A 20,907-nucleotide genomic window follows, 5' to 3' on the forward strand; every position below is an offset into this window, starting at 1 on the left:
ACACACACACATTCACATACTGTATATACATTTCTACTCTCACATACACACACATTCACCTTTCACATAGATTTCTACTCTCACTCATATGGCAGCCGTCAAAAAAAGTGGGTGTGCATCTATTACTGTGATTATGGTAAACGAGAGGTAAGCGAGATAGTTTTTATCTTAAAAATGTCCGCGGCCGTGCTGTCGGATATCGTGCAGGAGATCGCGACTTGACATTGTTTTGAAGAGATATATGTATGTGTGTGAGAGTAGAAAATATGTATGTGAAAGGAGAATGTGTGTGTGAGAGAGTAGAAATGTATGTATGGGAAAGGAGAATGTATGTGTGTAAAAGAGTAGAAATGTATGTACTGTATGTGAAAGGAGAATGTAAGTGAGTGTGAGAGAGTAGAAATGTATGCATGTGAAAGGAGAATGTATGCATCATAATATGCATTGTAAATTTCAACTGTTTTAACTGTTGTTTATTGCAAATTAGTTTTACTATATCGTCTAAGGGTTCAATTAATATAAATTAAAACATGTCATGTTTAGTTTGACTCCCTGAGGCAGACAAACATTTTCTGAAGGTTAAGCATTTTAATGACCATTTGTTGAAAAAGAGACTATTTTTGAAGAGTTTCAGGCTCTATTTTTTACCCAATTTGCAGAAAGTGACGCTTGTTCTTATTTGCGCCTGACTTCCTGATGAGTTATGTAATGAGGGGAAAAACACATATTCAGTAATTTGCACAATGACCAATACAACACAGAACTTAATAACATTTATTTTCCATTTATCATGAATATAAAAGGCTTCCATGGCGAATTCAAACGTTGGCATGCCATTAAAGCTTAGCTCAGCGGTTCTCCCACTCATTTGCATACTCTTTCGCTCTCCGTCCCTTTCTTTCTGTTTTTTCCCTTTACTTCCTCTTGTGTGAGTTGAAGTGAAGTTGATCATCCTGTGCCGCATGTGCTGTCATCAAGGCTTTCACTCTCACCGATTCGATTTGAATTTTCAATCAGTTCATGCTGTGTAAATGTTTCTGTTTTTCTTTCACAATTAACCAGTTGGATTTCAATTAATCTTTTGCACATTTATAATGCCTCAAATATGATTACATTAAAGTGTGCTGTTGATCACATAACACGGAAGGTGTGTGTGACATTAAACATCAAGAAATAATGTCTTTGCACATGCATTTCATTTACATTTGGCACTTTTAATTAAAGTGACTTATGAAGTATTCAAGGTTGTGCTGTGTGACAAACTTTGATATATTATTCTCATATTTATCTCCTATTACTTTTACCTAAATGGTGTAATTGAGACCATGTCTTATAGAGCCAGACCGATATGTTGGCAGGCCGATATTATCGGCCGATATTAGGCATTTTCCAAACTATCGGTATCGGCAGTTATAATGGCCGATAAATGAATATTTCAAAAATAAAATAAAAACGGACACGTTTTTATGAACACAACGAACACGCTTGAACCATGTCATGAGTGTTGTGTAGTTTGTCCACCAGAGGGCACTCTACACAATTCCTGTTGGCAACACTCATTGAGTTGTTCACGATACATACATTGCTTGAATAACAATTAAAAGAACATCCCCATCAGTTCTCTTAACTCAAATAAGCATGACAAAATTTGTGGCCGACGGAAGTTTCCTTGGCCAGTTATATTGAAATGTATGTTTTACAATTTGCAGTATGACGTAATCCATTGCTATATGGTTAATCATAGACTAGCTAACCATAAATCTAGCTAATGCCATTGTTCTTTTCTGTTGTGACAAAAGAAACTTTTAGAAAGTTTCTTTTTAAAATGCATTATCCTATTATTTTGGTTAAAAGTCATAAATAACTACAAATAACTAATGTTAGGGAAATCTGTTAATGTTTTGTTGCGCCTTTCTGAAATAAATTTTTTTTTTTAAATATCGGCCGATATATCGGCATATCGGATTTTAAAAACAAAAAATATTTGTATCGGTATCGGCCTTCAAAATCCTTTATCGGTCGGGCTCTAATGTCTTAATATGATCAGATTGGCTATGAATTTTGGTGATTGGTTGAGATATTTGTAATGCCTTATGACAGTGAAATGTACTTCCAAACATTTTAACATGCATTAGATATCTTTGATAAATATGGCTCATAATGCTGTGTGACCTTTAAAAAGCTTAATGCCTGGTCAGGCATATTGAATGGCGTCTGTGAGTGAAGTGTTTTGTGTGTGAGTGTGTTTGGATCATCCTGGGCACAATGGGGCATCGTCAAACAGAGGGCACTCCACGTGGGGGCATTTGAGCCAGAAATATGATGGAGAGTCCTTTCATTTGATGTCTTCTTTAAAGGGCTCTCCAGTTTGGGTTGAGGTGGGTGGTCCTCTCTAATGAGGAGACCAACCTTAGACCAGGTTAGTTTTTTTTTTCCCTCTGCTTTATCACTCTTCAGTATGTCACCTTTCTTTATGGGATCATGCTGTTCATAAGTAATGGTTCAGGACAGTGAGCTGCGATATGCAAACCTGCTTCTTATTCGATCATTGGGCATAGTCCATTCCACCCTAGTAACTATCAAAAACATTCCCCCCACCCCCCAAATTTTCTACCATGTTTAAAAGACACATATGAGGAATTAATATTTAACTGTATCATTTGTTCGGAGCTAAGTATTCTCATCTGAAACAATCAACTATGCAGCATGACTAAACTTATATAATTTGGCATGAGTGGTGTAGAATTAACCGCACACACCAAAAGTGTGATAAGATTTGAGCAAAGTACTCCAATTGCACGGCTGATGATAAAATGCAAACTTTTGAATTCTATATCAAATGTACTGTACAGTGCAAGGCTATGTAGAAAGTCAATTATCTAAAACAGACATAATGAGAAGGCTTTTTAAACTGCTCATAGCCACCCTTACAGGAATTTGATCAAATTTAATTCAGTACATGTTGTAATTACTATATATTAGTTTACTGTTTTTTAATAGAAACTGCTGTAGATTGTTTTAAAAAAAATTATACACATTTGCCTAAAGCATGGAGGAGGCATCAGTGGTCTGGTCTTGGAGTAATTGTAAATTACTTGCAAATACCACAAGAACTGATACATTTTATAAGGGCAAGTACAAAGTAGAATCAAGAGCTTTAAAGTCTGGACCATTATAAATTTTGGACCAAGAGTTTTCTCAATGAGTAAAAATGTGTTCTGTTTTAATGATGATTATATTAGGAAAAAAACTGCCTTTCTGATGGGCTATCCAAAAAATTACATAAATCATTAAAGGAGTAGTTCACTTTTTTAAAAAAAACTTTTGCTGATAATATACTCATCCGTCATCCAAGATATCCATGTCATTCTTTCATCAGTTGAAAAGAAATGAAGGTTTTTGATGAAAACATTCCAGAATTTTTCTCCATATAATGGACTTCAATGGGAACCAAACGGTTAAAGGTCCAAAAGACAGTTTCAGCGCTTTAAAGGGCTTTAAACGATTCCAGACGATGAATAAGGGTCTTATCAAGTGAAACGATCGCTCATTTAAAAAAAAATAAAGTTTAAGTTTAATAAGCTCAAATGGTCGCCTTACTCTGTTCTGTGATGGGCGTTCGTGACTCTCCTGTTCGAACTCATTTATCAAAATGAACGATTCTTTTTTCGTGTCATTTGGTTCATTCAATGAACGAATTGACTCGGGAAAAGATTTGTTCATTTTGATGAACGAGTTCGAGAGTCACGAACGCGCATCCCAGAACAGAGCAAGGCGACCATTGAGCTTATAAAACTTAAACTTTTTGTACTTTTTGTTTTTTCAAATGAGCGATCGTTTCACTTGATAAGACCCTTATTCATCGTCTGGAATCGTTTAAAGCCCTTTAAAGCGCTGAAACTGTCTTTTGAACCTTGAACCGTTTGGTTCCCATTGAAGTCCATTATATGGAGAAAATGGAATGTTTTCATCAAAAACCTTCATTTCTTTTCGACTGAAGAAAGAAAGACATGGATTTCTTGGATGACATGGTGATTAAATTATCAGCAAAATTTTTTTTAGAAGTGAACTACTCCTTTAAGAGCCTAACAAAATGGACACGATATTTGTTATTAGCATTTTCAGTATAAAATGCTTCCCATGGTACTCTAAAGTAGACAATTCAGTTGAACTGAAAAGGTTGCAGATGCTTAAATAATATAAAATACTTCAGACCCGGGTATCCAATGGGATTAATGAATTATGTTAGTTATCAATTATGTTAATAACTAATTAAATGCAGTAATCAACTTTGCAAGCGTGGGTGATAAATAAGTTTCCCCGTGTGGGGGGAAAAAATTATTTCACAAGGGAGTGTGAATTCCCCAGCACTGCTAAAACGCTTCACCATTCAACCCTCAACCCCCTTTCCTACGTTCAAACCAAATCTACACTCTTGTACCCAATCAATCTATTGAAAATGTGCCAGCACAGCCACAACATATTTTCAATTGACAAAGTCCAAGGAGGTCTATAATACAGTACCTGGAGAAATATATCCATTAGCACCTGAAGTATGGGAACATATGTTTTTGAGCTGCTTTTGAATGGTAGTCAATTGGGGAAAGATGTTTTTAGGAGATAAACGGTGTAGTTGTGGCATTTACCAGTAGGGGTGTATTAGCCTAACCTTGACCGTTAATCCAGTGGTTCCGTCTTGAAATCACAACAGGATGCCTAATCAAGCAAACCAACACACTTCATCACTGATTTGTGAGTAACCAGCATCCAACAAAGCAGGACAATTATTTCAACAATAATGTTTAATGTTTGTTCAAATTGGCTGATTCACTTTAACTTCCTTCCACACTCTCTCTCCAGAGCCGGGCAGCTCTTTTTGAGGAAAATAGGGTCCTTTTGGGGGGTTTTGAAGATCAGGGAAGACATTGTGGCCTTTTTGTGACGAGCAAGGTTTTCATTTAACCCACTGATTGAGCTTTCAGCCCTTCATTCATAATTGAAGGCCATTAACTCCCATGGTAAGTGCCTGTAGTTTAATTAGCTGGTCTGATGGCCTGGGTGCTTCACTAGTGAGCACTGAGCTTTAATTGAGTCTTCGGTCAGCAGGCAGACAGGGACAGTGATCTAAATCACCTTCAGCACAAATAGAAGTCAAGGTGCACATTTTAAAACTGCCTTTTAAACGTGGATTTTATGTTTCACTGCTCTTTGTTCTGCCTTTAAGAACATCCATGAATTCACCCTCCTTCTCTATGCTTGTGTGTCCTTGAAAGCTGTATAAAAAGATGTATTAGAGTTTGAACTGACAGTTGATTAGTTCTGCCACTAGTCAATAGGTGTGTTTGAGTTGAATTATATAGCAGGTTTCCACCGACATGCGAGTTTTGCCAGGTGCAGACTGGAAGGATTTCAAAAAGCATTTTCTGCCTCCCTCAGTAATGCCTGCGAGGTGTTTGCATACTTTATCACGATTAAGTGGATTAGATGCAATACAGAAACACTTTTCATTCAATACTTTTTGTATTGCTTATGTAGACATGTATGTCCAATTCCCAAGACGAGGACAACACGTTTGCTCACAAAGACAGCTTTTTAATGTCGTATTATGAAGCAGGCGTTCCTGTCTGCACTCACACTATTGAGCTGGAAACTTTATATATTGGTAATATATTGGCTTTAGATTGTGCACACACAGAAACATTAAGGAGCTTAGTAACGTGTTTTCAACCCCTGGCCCATAAATTATATAAACACAACCGCTTTGTTACTGAAAGCTACATTATATTTCTTAACAACATGGTGATAATTTCAGTTTTTGTAATTAGACTCACAGCTTCACTATTGCAGAGGTGCTATACTGACGCTTCACACTCATAATCTCTCTCACTCTCTCTTTCTTGTTAATAAATGTATGCGAATTCATTCAAATAAATATCATCTTACTGCACTACTTTATTTCACTTCAGAATTCTAGATCTTAACGAACCGTTGATTGAAAACAACAATAGATTTTTTTTTTAATCTGGTTCAGTGCAATTTTGGACCACAAACATTCATGACCGTTTTTAACTTATTCAAGCTGGCAAAGAAATCATGGTACCACCTGACGTGAATCGAGGGTCGTGTAGTAAAGTGATCAGATTAATTGTGGGCGGGGATTAATGTAAACACAGATATGGGAGACCAGTCATGACTGAAGTTAATGTAAACAGGTGGGACAAAAATTTTTTTTAGATTTAACAAATTGTGACAAATTTTAGAAATATGGGCGTTAACTCTTAAAATTAAATAAAAATTAATCCGAGTTAGGAAAAAAGTCATTCAGAAAGCATCTTAAGAGGTTTTAATGTCAAAATTGTTAGGAGTACGGACGAGGACTTAAGAGTCTTAAGGGTTTCTATGGCAGAGGAGAAAATGGCAGAAAGACGAAGAGGGAGAAGAAATGTGTTACAGGCAATGGATGATAGTGAGTTAATAAGACGCTATAGATTGACACCTGGCCTGATTTTTCCTTTAAGGATGGCCTTGTGTCCATCCACTAACTAGGATAACAGTAAACACTGTTCGTCCAGTCGGGCTTTCTCGTCCTTCTTGGTTTTGATTCCATGTTTGTTACATTAAAACCAACATTCAAACCACCACTTAAATAGACATGCCAGCAATCAGTGTAACTATTTTTTATCATTTTAAGCCAATCAAATACCTTATAGGAAATTAACAGTATGGTAATTTAAAAAAAGGATGTATATAGACATATATAATGTTTGTGTTTGTGTGTGTGTGTGAGAACCCTCAAATAGGAAAAATTGCGCATGTAATTTCAAAGTGAAGGCTTAGAATAGACCCTATACTATGTCCTTCTTGGACAACCAACCAATCACAGTCTTCAAAAGATCGCTTAAAACAAAGCTGATAGCTGATTCGAACGAGTTATGTTTGACGGCGGCATCCATCTTTGTAATGTTGGCAACAAAATCTGCTTCAAAATCCCAGCGCTGTCGTCATCGTGTAAAGCCCGCCCCAACGTTTCTGATTGGTGCCTCAAATTCGACGGATTGGAAATGGGCTTGAATGAGCTCTTTGCCAGACTAACTTTCAGAGCAAATCTAAATTTGCCGGAAGTTGTCTGAGTTTTCCAAAGCTAGGAATCTTTATGAATACGGGCCCTGGTGTGTAAAAGCAGCCCATGCAAGAGACTGAAAGAAACTTTTGTTGTGTTATGTTTTATTATATTGTTTTAATTTGTTATTGTTTTATTTTATTATTGTGTTTTATTCTGTTCATGACAATGCAAGCTCTCAGTGGCTATGTGTGGAGTGCTGTTGATATTTGACCTGCATCATCTCAGCTGCACATTCTCTCCAATCACAAATACTCTGTCAACACAGCATTACACTTGCCAGAAACCGTAAAGACTGCTGATACTGCGCTGTGAGTCATTTATGTAAGGTAAACACTGACTCACCTGTCACGATTATTCTTAGTTTCGCCCCCTTATGGACTCTTAGTTTGTATACCTTCAGTCACATGTCTCCTTTGTTCTCAGTTTCCTGCCACTTGTTTTTCTCCTAGGTTGCTTGTTGTGTTCTAGTTTGTTTCTATGGCTACTCATTAATATTTGAACTGTCTTGCTAAATTTTCATCCCTATTGAAGACACGATCACACTTGAGTTGATCACCTCCCAATTTGCATATAATTCCCTTCACCCATCCCTACCTGAATTCAGCCAAAAACGAAATGGTTTAATATGAACAATTATCGCACAGTATAATACATGTTTGGTATCATTTGAAATGTCTCAGTGTGACTGGTACAAAGCTCTCGTTCCCACAGAAGTAAATCAAAAAGGTAATAAGGTGTGAAGAGTTTTGAGATATCTTGTTTACTGCTTGGGGTGTGCCCCGTACATCAACTTCCGTCCCCAGTATGTCTGGGATGGTGATTAATGGCAGTTCCCAATGTGTGAACTCATGTTTACATTAGAAAAGAGGTTTTTGCCTTGGTCGGAGTATTTATGGAGATGCTGAGGAAGGCTCATGGCGATTTTTAGCTCATATGAGCCCATGATGTTGAGAGTGGCCAAGACTCTCGGCATAATGCATTTTATAATGTCAGGTTTGCATCTGTTCTCTTTATTCCAGAGCATTTGATGTTTTGTATTTATTATATTTGAACTGATTATGAAATTGTCATGATACATTTACATGACATAATAATTAAATAAAATCAAATTACATTTGATTTTATTCCGACTGACTGAAATTGTTTTCCCAAGTAGATTAAATGGATTCATATGTAAGTTTTGCGTCAGATTAGTGTCGACTAATATTTGGCGCTAATTCAAGTGTACATGGTTTTGCAAAGACGAGAAGGGAATTTCCTTTTAGTTGACCAACCTAAATCTGGGTCTGTCTTACCTCTGTTTTAATTTAATGTTACTTTAGATTGGCTAAGTAGCCTATGTGGGAAACCACGGCATGCCAATCCAAATCTATTACAAGACATATCAAGTGTGTTGACTTATATCTCTAGTAGTGGCCATACCTCTACTGAAGTAAACGTTAAATTCAAGTGTATGCAATTCCATGTGTGGTGACGTGATCATGAGACCCACATTAAACAAGGTGCGAGGACCTCTGAGTGACATAGCTTCCTAATATGAACTGGTAAAATATAAGTAAAGAGTTAAATAGAACAATCAAATGTATTGCTGAACTATTGACCAGTAACCAATTGGCAATCTAACCGAAATTCGAGGTTGTGATAAAATGGAGTAAGATAAAAGCTTAAATCGAATTAAATTCCTTTCCTTTCGACTGATCCAGACGGGCTTACATATATACTGTATATATGCCTGCGTCTTTAGCCTACACCACATTCAGCCAGAGTGTGACACCACCATTACTTGCTTATCGTATACAAATATTGTGTGTGTGTGTGTGTGTGTGTGTGTGTGTGTGTGTGTGTGTGTGTGTGTGTGTGTGTACATACACTTCAGTTAAAAATTTTGAGGTTATACTTTTTTATGTTTTTGAAAGTCTTATGCTCACCAAGGCTGCAGTTATTTGATCAAATATATTGTGAAATATTATTACAATATAAAATATCTGGGTAACACTTTAAAATAAAATTTCATTTGCTAACTATTTTAGTTAACATGCGCAAAGAATGAATAATACTTTTGTAAATTTCAACATTTATTAATACATTATCAAAATCAAAATTTGCATATGTTAACATTAGCTAATACACCGTCAACAAACAATGAACACAAATTAATAATTACTGTAACAAATGTATTGCTCTTTGTTCGTTAGTTAATAAGTGAGACCTTATTGTAAAGTGTTACCAATAACTGTTTTCCATTTACAACCAGCCTATAATGATAAAAATCCACATTTTTATCGTCATTTATTTATAATTCTCATAAATCAAAAGCAGTCTCTTTAAATGAGCTGGTTCAGATTCCAATATATGTGACGTGTTGTTCTCCATCCTTTGTCCTCCATTTTTCAATTACTCTCCTCACCTTATCTGAACTTCCGCTCTCAACCGCTTTATTCTCTTATATCTCCCACTTCCTTCATACATCTGTTGGCATCTGTGTGTGTGTTTATGATTGTGTAGGAGTAGTAGGGATGGGAAGCTCAGCTGTTCATTAAATGTGAGATTTTCTTACACTTTTCTCATTGCAGTTAGAGCCAGGGGGCAACTAAAGTGAACAGAACAATAGACGTAGCATCTCCACAAGGCCAGGCCTTATTGCAAACAAGGAACCCAATGGTTTTTCATATAGCTTTCCTTCATTTTTGACCACTATGAAGAACTTTGTCTGTTACCATGTTCATTCATCAGATTTTTTTTAAGTTCCTTTTGAGAGCATGCAGGTATTTTTAATGGTACGAATATGACCATTGCACAAGTGCATGCGGGGTCTTTTTCATTTTATTAATTTAAAGGTAGGGTATGGGATTTGCAAAACGGTCGCTAGATTTTGAAAATACACAACTCAAAAGGTCTTACCTTCTTTCCTCCAACGCTGGCCCTGACTCCACCCATTCGAAGAACATCAGATGCGTGAGATTGCACACTCTCTCTCTCTCTCACTCTCTCTCTCTCTCTCTCTCTCTCTCTCTCTCTCTCTCTCTCTCTCTCTCTCTCTCTCTCTCTGTGTACCGGGACTACTTGCACGTACTGTGACTGGGTCACAAGCTTTGAGTTTGCGCACAAAGGGGATGGGGGAGGGGGGTATGGTACGACGGTTTGATTGACGCATTTTCTGTCCAATGATTCTAGGTGGTCTTGAAAATGATTGTCTGGGGTTTTTCAAGTCCTGCCCGTTCCACAAATGATTAAATTGCTTAATTTCCATTTCAGTGCTTCTAACTCAGTGGCTGTAAGTTGGTTAGGAATAGGATTTCAAGTGAATTTTGAAAAAATGGTCAAAAAAGAAAATCACTTACCCCACCTTTAATAAAACGTGTATCAGAAAAAGATAATTCTAATGTAACTCCATTCTTGAATATTTTAATTCTATGCAATTCACCTGAATTTGTTGTTTTTAATTTTAAAAACATTTTGAGATGAAAAAACATCTAAGATTCTATATATATTGGGAAAGGGGTTGATTATTATTTCCTGTTGGTGTTTTTGACTTTACTTGTTCAATAATATTTCTTCCTATGTGACAATGTGTGCTATGGGCACAGTGAAAATGCACCTCCTGCAGGTAGCTTGTGGTATTGCATGGCAATAATGAACGCTACAGTAGCCATCATCACTGAAGACTCTAAATAACATCACTTTCGTCTTTTGGGGGTGTAAATGATTCTCAATGATGTCTGAAGGCTTTTGCCTTAAGATGTATGGAGATAAACTCCTAGAAACGTTGAACCAGACTGCCTGTCCATCTGTTTCACCTCAAAGGGATTATGCTTGTGCAAGTGTGTCGACATTAGCAGAGCTCCTTAACAGGCTGTTTTTCAGAATGCTTTGGCATTGACAATTGCCCTCTATTTTACATCTCTGAAAATGTGTGATTCTGTCCGTCTCTCTTGCTGAGAGTGATTGCTGTGGGGATCTCCAGTAACACTCCAATGCCTATAGGATATAAGGCAGATGCTGTGTTATACTGGTGTGTAAATATCATTATTCTTATGTAATGACTTCTACAACATAATGAAATCCTTTTCCTGCTGGCTTTTGTTTTTTGTTTCTCTTAACATTTTCCAACATTGCTTTGTCATAAACAGGACAAATTGTATAAAAGAATACATCAAGAATTCAGAAATCAGAATTTAAAAACATGCACTTCATAGATGATGTGTATTCAAGTGTATGCATGAAATGCATTGCAAATAGAGCTGGATAAAACATAGGGGCAGGGAATGCAGAGCTGAAGAACACTTTTCCAAGTCTGTGAACATAGATAGAGCTTTCTTCCGACTTCTTCAGGTCCAGGTTCTTTATGAGCAATAATACAACAATCATATTACTTTGACTTGGTTGATCAAACATAAAACTGTTTGAACAAATTCGTCCTGGATTGGCTTCAATAAAACCGCACTTTGACTCAATGATGACATTACTGATCTGTTTTTGACCAAGTAGCTCAGTCTACCCTTCAAACACCGATTCCTGTTCAAGGTGAGAAGAAAAGACTAGATCTGACAGCTACTGCACCAAGGGAGCAGCCAAAACTACAAGCCCTGACACCTGAGATTGATTGATTATGTCTGTCTTGGCTCAAACATGAGGCTGTAGTCACACAAACTGTGCACTTTGGTTGTCCCTGCTCTCTTCTCAGTATCCCTCTGCTTCTACCTCACACACTTACAGACACACGCCTAGTTTATTACATTAATGCCGGGCTTTTCACCTCCTGTCAGCGGCGGAATGACAGCAGCGAAGAGTGTGACAAGGTCGGAGCAGGGCTCACAGTCTAACCAGATTACACGGAAATTAGGCAAGCGTGCGCGTTTAAACGGATGCCTGGGAAATGTGCTTTCAGTTCAGTGGAGTGTGTGTTAAACCACAGGGTGATGAGAGTCTGCTCGTATTTTGAGCTTCAATACTGGACATGTTTTAAATGTTTATATTGTATTGCATAGTAAGATTGGTACCTAAGAACCAGTTCTTATTCAGAACCCATTCGATTTTCAAAAAGAATACCAGAACCATAACGGTTCTCGCACGTTGCGTTGTTCCATCACTGCAGACAAAACAGTATGTACTTTCAGCTTCATTGCATAAATAGTGCGGGGAGCTCTGTCAGAGTAAAACAGAAATGACAAACAGTGTAGTCTTACAAAACGAAATACTCTGAGGCGGTCCTTTTTGGTGAACAAAAAGCATGCAATCATTGTAGTTTGATTCAAGAATAAATTACTCTTATGAGGCTATTTTTTTTAGTGAATCAAAAACACACCCAAATATAACTATCTTAATGTGTTTGGTTTCTATAGACCATTTCACAAGATGTAAACAACACTGGTCCAGAAGCACTTCCTGTTTCAGTTTCTAACTGTTTTCTTTATTTCACATGTGAAGAAAACATCTTAAAGATGTTTGTTTAACTGTTTGATTCAGTTTTAAATGTTCTGTTGGTTGTATTTTATCCCAGCTTTTATGTAGTGTTAAAAAACTGAAACAGGAAGTGCTTCTGGACCGGTGTTGTTTACATCTTTTGAAATGGTCTATTAATATCGAAGGCCATTTGGTTGATACATTTTGTATCAAGATCCCTGCTCCATGTCTCTTGCCTAAGCGGTACTCGCCCTAAAAAATGTCAGACCTTTGCTTTAAAAAGATTTATTGTATAAAATATCGGAGACGGTTGTTTCTCCCACCATCTCCTCCTCAGATTAGTTGTCACCTAGGTTGCCAAATTGAGCATAGGCAACTGGAACAAGCTCAATTGACAATGGAAAGCGATGAGGCCATCAGATGATTTATATGCTTTGTAATATGCCTCTGGACATAGATGTTTAGATGGATACTGAGGCTTTTTAGGTCATGTAGAATCTGCAATCTCTGACCTAGTTTGTTTGCTGGCTTCTGTGGCTAAAATGCGCTGTTTTCTGCCAAATGGCAACCCGAGGTGTCGAAATATTGTTCGGTAAATTGGCAGCGGGGGCGGGATCCCACAGACCAAAACTAAAACAGACATTCCGGTACTGAACACACGTTTCAAAGTAGAATCACTGGCTGTAGCATTGTTTTTCGTATAAACAAGTATGTGAACTTAACATTTTCGTGTTAGTGATTTTTGTGCAATAGTACAGTCAAATAAATTACATACAGCGGAATTGTTTTGTTGTTAATGATTCCCCTCCCTACTGAATAGACCACTGTTTTTGATGGATTGTTCCTACTGGGTAATTGTAAAATGCAGTGCTTCTGTTGGCTTTCCGATGTCACTGATGTCCTCCTAGGGCTGGACAGAGAGGGGTCAGCGCCTCCCTGTGTCCCCTACATTCTGTCTGCTTGCTGACAGTGAGGGCACGGCCTATTTTGACCCCTGGCTCTCGCTCCCCTGAGGTGGCTAACTTCATTTCTGCACAATTGAGTTAAAGCCCAGATTATCCCTGCATATTCAGCAGCCCTCCCTGTTTCATCTTCCACCTACACTAAGCAAAAGTGAACACACACGCTATTTCATATACATATTCATGCTTACCAACCTTGAAACAATGCCGTATACTCTGTTTTTTTTTTATGTAGTAAATATTTGGGACAGAGCTTACATCTATACTGCGTATTTGACATGTCAGCTGCCATATTTTCAAATTCTTCATCTGTTTTTAATAAATCAGCTTTACCAGAGTTGTGCAATGCACCATAAATCACTTTTTGTCTTGATGCAGGCAATTTTACTGGATCTCTCCCATCTTTCGCCCTCCGTTGCTATTGTGTGTGTGTGTGTGTGCGCAGAGAGCGCAATGCCTCGTCTTGCCTTGACTCTTATGAAAGCTTTATTGGATTCCACCATCCCCGAAGGGAAAACGCTTTAAATGTCTTTGCAATTATACCTCTAATAACAGCGTTGTGCACTTGGGCCAAGCCAACGATAAGGAACTGCAAGTTAGTCAGTCAATAGAGGGGCTATTAATCTCTGTCACCTGCCTGTCAAGATGAGTCGGCAACAACAGAGGTGTCTCTTGACCTATGTATGCGTCCCGGCACCGTTGAGGAACTCAGTCAGAGCATCAGTCTTTATCAGAGAGGGTGGCGTATATATGTCTACGAACCGAAGGAAAGAATTTTACATGCTCTTGTGGGACTTGCTTTAGGCTGAAGCCTTCAGACAGTGAGATGAGGAGAGATGGTCGTGAATGCAGATGATTATTAGTTGCCACCGTTTGTAATTTTCTTTGGCCTCATACGCTCACCGGCGTGACATCTTTTCTCAACATCGCTCCCATATTGTTAAAATGTGCCCTGAAACAGTTCTATATAATATGCAAATTAGGATGGATATCCATTTTCTACAACAAGTCCGTAGCTTTTTTGGGGTTAAAAAATATCCAAAATATAAATTTAAGAAAGTACATAACCATCCAGTGTTCAAACTATCTGCTTGCCTTAGCTCGATTCAAAGCGGTAAGCTTGTAATGATGTTTTTAATCCCAGTGGTACTGGTGGATTTCAATGAGAGATTCAAGCATGTCTTTGTGTCAATGGAATACGATTTCGATACATCTAAATATGTTTAGTGAAAGGTAAAACTTCCTAAATCTCAGTGTAAACAATGCATGACAGATCACTTCCGGCGTAACGTTGGACATGGTTCAGTTCGGTTCAGTTGGACATCTGATTCAGATCAGTTCGACATAGCTGTTAACAAGAGGTAAAAACTATATAAATACTGTTTGTTTTCTCACACAAACCGTCTTGTTTCGTGTCTTAGGCCATCAATGTGTACTTACATTCACGAGTCATTAAATCATGTTTAATTTTGACTTCTCTGTGCATGCTCTTTGAGGTGAACCCCCTAAACCTGCATTATATGACTGATGGACAACAACGGTTTGACCGAAAAATGTCAAAATTGAAAATACTGTGGAAACAAAGACACGTACATCTTGGATGCCCTTGAGGTAAGCTAAAACATATCAAAAATTAATTTCAAAGTGAACTTTCCCTTTAAATCATGTTTAATTTGGACTTCCCTGTGCATGCTCTTAAAGGAAGACCCGATTGACCTCCATTATATGTCTGACAGACAAGAAAGGTTCGACTTAAAAATATCAAAACCTACAGTTTGGATGCCCTTGAGGTAAGCTAATACATATCAAAAATTCATTTCAAAGTGAACTATCCCTTTAATAGGGAGTGGCCAGGGTTTCCATAGACTGGCTTTGGTTGTTGAATAAGAGTACATTTGTGAGTCAACTCAAACTTTAGCATCCATCTTTTCACATGCAATAGAAAGTCACTCTGTGAGCATCTCACAACAGTTTATAGATAACCATGACAGAATATCCTAATTGAAGATAGTTAACTTGACTCAGTGGAAGCCCTCCTATGACGTCTGTGTTTGTAGAAAACAGTTTTGAACCCTTCACACGTCCATCATATTTGGACTGACAGTCTGAACAAAGCTTGAGTGACACCAAAGAACTAATTCTCACAGTCTTATAATTGAACGCAGTGTAGCAAGTTTAAATATCTATGCTATTTCTTTGTTTCTTTCTTTCTCTTCCTCCCTTGTTCCATCTTCTTCTGTTCGTTCCTCTGATGGGATCCTACTTTCTTGTTGCCATTTCTCATTCCTGGATCAAGCAATCATCATGACCAACCTCTGTTCTTTCCCCTCTCCCATCTTTCTGTGACCTTCCTCGTCTTCTCTCACTGTTTGATGAAGGAAAAGAGATTTGAAATTGCCCCCTCCTGCCACTGTTCTCATAAATGTCCGGGTCACACAGGCTCCGAAAGACACTTCCTGAGCCGGATAGAAGAAAGAACTAAAGGAAAACAAGATGGAAGCAATTGAAAAGGGAGAGGGGGGAAAGGCATGATGTAGATGATTGCTGCTGCAGTTTACATAATGAAATATGGGACCTGGAAGGTCTCTATATATGAAAATCCTTTTGAGATATTTGTTGTGATCTTTACGATTTTATAAAGGTCACCTGAGCACGCTGAAAGGGAGTTTGCTGTGTTAGTGCTGATCATAATGCCATGGCACATGGTGACCTCTGAAAACAAATAGACTGTTGAAATGTAAGATACAGGATGAAAGTGAGAGAGATACACAGAGAAGTGAAAAATTCAGCAGGTACACCGAAGAGGAAGCACTGCAAGGTATAACACAGCGTTCCATCCAAGATATTCCACCTTTCTCCATTCATTTTTAATGTGCCATATATCTCTGCTACACTGGAACATGACATCTACCCTGAAGTGTGGGAGACTTTCATCAGGGATTCTGTGTGTGTGTCTGTCTTGGTAATAGAAATGGATATAGAGGTCTGTGAGTGGGAATACCTTCTGAATGCGTATTTATGTCAGTGATGCTAAAGATTTGCGTGTGCGTATCGAATGAAAGATTAAGACCCAAATCATAATGCTTTAAGACACTTGGATGTAAGATGCACACACTCCTTCTCGCACTCACATTTACACACCCCTTCCATCATCTGTGCTGTAAAAGTTAAATGCCTTGGGCCGTCCCCGCTCGACTCTAAACGCTGTTGAACGCCATTGTTTGACTGCCGCTGTAAAAACAGAGTGCCCCGTAAATCTGCGATCCTCATGCGTTTGCTCCCCTTCCACTTCATAAATATCCTTAGCATATTAATTTATTCCTCTATATTCCATATCAATGTGAGCTTTCTTTCTTTTTTCTTTCTATTCTCCTTTTTCTGTGATTATTATTTTTGTATACCTATACCTGTATTCCTATACTTAATCTCATTTATTTATTTTTTTGTTTAGTTTATTTTGCTGCAAGTGCTTTATCACATTTGGGAATGCAAGCTTGAAGAAATGTGAATTTATGTAAATATATGGCTAAAAAATAAATATTCGCCTTCTCTCAAAGTATAAAGAACAGCAGTGACTCGTTATAATATTTTCCCTTTGTTATGAATCAGCAGAATAATTAAGAATGATTTGTGGACTGAGCAAAACTTGTTTTTCTAGGAGTTAAATAAGTTGTAACACTTATTGAAATTCAGCGGTCTGGCTGATTAGACTCCTGTGTAATTTTGTGGTTTTTAATCATACCACAGGTAGTTGCCAGCACTTATTTGCACCATTGCCACTTTGAAAATTAGTCCACTTCTGTTTTTCTGCATATGAGTGTGTATCGAGAAAATATGCATTTAAATATGTTTTTAGGATCATTGTTGAACTTTACACACACACATGCATACACATTGTTTTGGAAAACATTAAAAACTAAAAAAAAGAAATATTAATATGAAAATACTTGACAGTGAAATGAGCGCCATTGCCACCCTGAAGGACCTTCTGTCACGTTACATTGCTGACAGTGATGATGCAGACTGCAGTACACAACCCAGCAGGGGTCAGAGGTCATGCGAGCGGGGTGACTGCAGATTGTATGCCCTGACACAGTGACTGACAGATGGATATGTCTCTGCAGCACAGGTCAGGATGCACAAGGTGGCATTACAGTGGGTCAACTGATGCAGCACTTGGCTGACACAGCATGTATGATTTTACTTACTCTGTCCAACCCTCTGCTGAAGAACATAAGCTGTGTTCCCTTCACAGGGTTCTGAGCAGGGGATATCTGTCGAAGTTTACAACAAAATCAATTCAACTGGAATGCTATGCGACGTCATTAAACAGACAACTGACTCTGTTGAGGTATGTGGTATACTTGTGATCATACATTTCATATAAATGACCATATGTACACTCAACTAAAGGATTATTAGGAACACCATACTAATACTGTGTTTGACCCCCTTTCGCCTTCAAAACTGCCTTAGTTTTACGTGGCATTGATTCACAAGGAGCAGAAAGCATTCTTTAGAAATGTTGGCTCATATTGATAGCATAGCATCTTCCATTTGATTGAGATTTATGGGATGCACATCCAGGGCACGAAGCTCCCATTCCACCACATCCCAAAGATGCTCTATTGGGTTGAGATCTGGTGACTGTGGGGGCCATTTTAGTACAGTGAACTCATTGTCACGTTCAAGAAACTAATTTGAAATGATTCGAGCTTTGTGACATGGTGCATTATCCTGCTGGAAGTAGCCATCAGAGGATGGGTACATGGTGGCCATAAAGGGATGGACATGGTCACAAACAATGCTCAAGTAGGCCGTGGCATTTAAACAATGCCCAATTGGCACTAAGGGGCCTAAAGTGTGCAAAGAAAACATCCCCCACACCATTACACCACCACCACCAGCCTGCACCTTTTTCCTATTTGTAGTGGAGATGAGTGGTACCCAGTGGGGTCTTCTGCTGTTTTAGACCATCCGCCTCAAGGTTGTGCGTGTTGTTGCTTCACAAATGCTTTGCTGCATACCTCGGTTGTAACGAGTGGTTATTTCAGTCAAGGTTGCTCTTCTATCAGCTTGAATCAGTCGGCCCATTCTCCTCTGACCTCTAGCATCAACAAGGCATTTTCACCCACAAGACTGCCGCATAATGGATGTTTTTCCCTTTTCACACCATTCTTTGTAAACCCTAGAAATGGTTGTGCGTGAAAATTCCAGTAACTGAGCAGATTGTGAAATATTTAGCCCGGCCCATCTGGCACCAACAACCATACCACGCTCAAAAATGCTTATATTACCTTTCTTTCCCATTCTGACATTCAGTTCGGAGTTCAGGAGATTGTCTTGACCAGGACCACACCCCTAAATGGATTGAAGCAACTGCCATGTGATTGGTTGATTAGATAATTGCATTAATGAGAAATTGAACAGGTGTTCCCCAGTAATCCTTTAGCTGAGTGTATGCAAAAAATTATATAATCAGTTGTACTCCGTTTTTAAGCCTAACCCTCACCCTAACTGATTAAGACAATTTAAGACGTGAGAAAAAAACTGAGGCCATTTGTCACCAACAGTACATCTCTCATAGACTCTCGTTCCCTGAGGAGCGTTCAATCCACTTATGCATTTAATTCTATACTTTGAGTCAGCTGGGACACAAGCGGACAGAGGAATGCCCGACAAATCAATCTTTTCATTATTCATCAGTTTGACGGTGCTTTTAACTCTATCTACATATTCACAGGGAATTGTGGGAGATGATGTCCTCTGGGGCTCGGATGTTGTCCCGCATCTGCTTTGCTCTGCTTTGCTCTTGAGAAGTCATTGAGCGAGTCGGAGAGGAGTCCAGGCAGATGAAATCTTCTTTGCGTTGTCTTAAACTGCTCAGCTCCACAGCATTAAGCATCCTTTCTGTCTAATGAGCGTCTGCACAGCGAGGAGAAGCGTGTCGACTCTCCGCTCGCCTGTCATTAACGTGCAGTCAGACGGGACACAGGACGGGCTGAAATGGAGAAATAATAGGCAATTTAGCAATGCGTGGAGAGACGAGGGGGATGAGAGGGAGGGCAGGGTCATCCCTTGCTCTGTTTTTTGGGGATCCTTTCCTGTCATCCCTGCAGAGCCGTGGACGGGTAATGAGGAGTCGCCTGCTGCATAAATAGCCTTAAAATAGAAAGAAGGAATAAATAACTTTAATAGAACAGAATCGGAGATGGAAGGAAATGGATGAAGTAGGCGGCTGTCCAGCTCACCGCAAGCCCTGTCCCTTTTTCCGGCCTTTTTCCTTTTCTCCTTACTCATCCATAGAACCACTGGACAAGGCACTGACTGAACAGTCAAAAATGAGTGAAAAAAGTGTCGCTGTCATTGGTTGGGTTACACCAACTGAGGTGTTTCTTGACTTGCCATGTAAAGTTCACAATAGGGGCGCAGTAACTAGTTAGTCTCTTAATTTGGTTTTACTTTTTGTTCTTAAATTTGACATGAAACGGAAGTTGCAGTTGTCTTTTCTTCTCTATTGTGATGCAAGCAAAACGGCTTATCATACAGGAAAACATGTAGGGCAGGACTTGATTTTGTCCAATGAGAATTGATTTGATCGTTGACAGGTTGTCCCGCCCTCATGTCAGTAATCATATCATCAGAGAAGCGATGTCACAGCAAAAGCACATTAATTTCTTGTTTCTTCCAGAACATTTGATATTTTGTCTTGATTATCTTTGAACTGATGATAAATTTACCTGACATAATAAATTGTTACATGATCAAGCGCGAGTTTACAACTCGAGAGGGTTTTCATGATGCGTCATCAATCTGGAAGTCGGCCATTTTGGAGGCACTGAACATAAACAATGCCGAACGGAAAACTGAACGGACTCGCAAATTTGGCTGATTATTTCTGCTGAAAAATTGTTTGAGTTTTGGTCTGTACTAATCGTTGCATCAGGAAAAAAACATTTTGAGTTCTTTAGACTGCCAAAGGTTAAAGAGAAGAGTGCAAAAAAACTGATGAAGGAAGGCGATGTTGTCTTATTTAAATTTTACAAAATGGAAATATGTAGCTGCCGTGCTGGACTATACAATACTGGGTATTGAGCTGCAGAACTGTAGGAGGCTGTTATGTACAGCTTTTTTCCATGCTCTTGTCTGCGCCGGTTTCAAAATATGTTTTAGAAATAATAATTTTCTGCTCGTCCGGCACTTTGCAACAACACAGCATTGTTTCGGCAATGACCTGTAGCATGTTTCCTCTAACAACCTCTGACATTTACATTTTGCATGGTGTGAGAGTCACATACCACCCGAAATTTGATCGTTCAGACTAAGGCTGCTGTCCTGATGATGGTGCAGTGGATAAGACACATACCTTTGGTGTGAGAGTCCCGGGTTCAAATCCAATGCGACTGCGAGACACCAATG

General features: G+C 38.6%; 1 long non-coding RNA gene across 1 annotated transcript in view; it reads left to right on the forward strand.

Moving 5' to 3' along the window:
• The window catches only part of LOC120493714 (uncharacterized), a 113,655-nt gene extending 93,024 nt beyond the window's left edge, over positions 1–20,631 (forward strand). The window contains exons 5-9 of the long non-coding RNA XR_005625766.2: positions 14,985–15,099; positions 15,190–15,278; positions 17,443–17,617; positions 17,744–17,839; positions 19,232–20,631. This is a non-coding gene — a long non-coding RNA (uncharacterized LOC120493714). The remainder of the gene's footprint in view (positions 1–14,984; positions 15,100–15,189; positions 15,279–17,442; positions 17,618–17,743; positions 17,840–19,231) is intronic.
• Positions 20,632–20,907: the final 276 nt, after the last annotated feature.

Source organism: Pimephales promelas, chromosome 10 (assembly GCF_988280905.1).
Source record: "Pimephales promelas chromosome 10, fPimPro1.hap1.1, whole genome shotgun sequence".
NCBI classification, from domain to species: domain Eukaryota; kingdom Metazoa; phylum Chordata; class Actinopteri; order Cypriniformes; family Leuciscidae; genus Pimephales; species Pimephales promelas.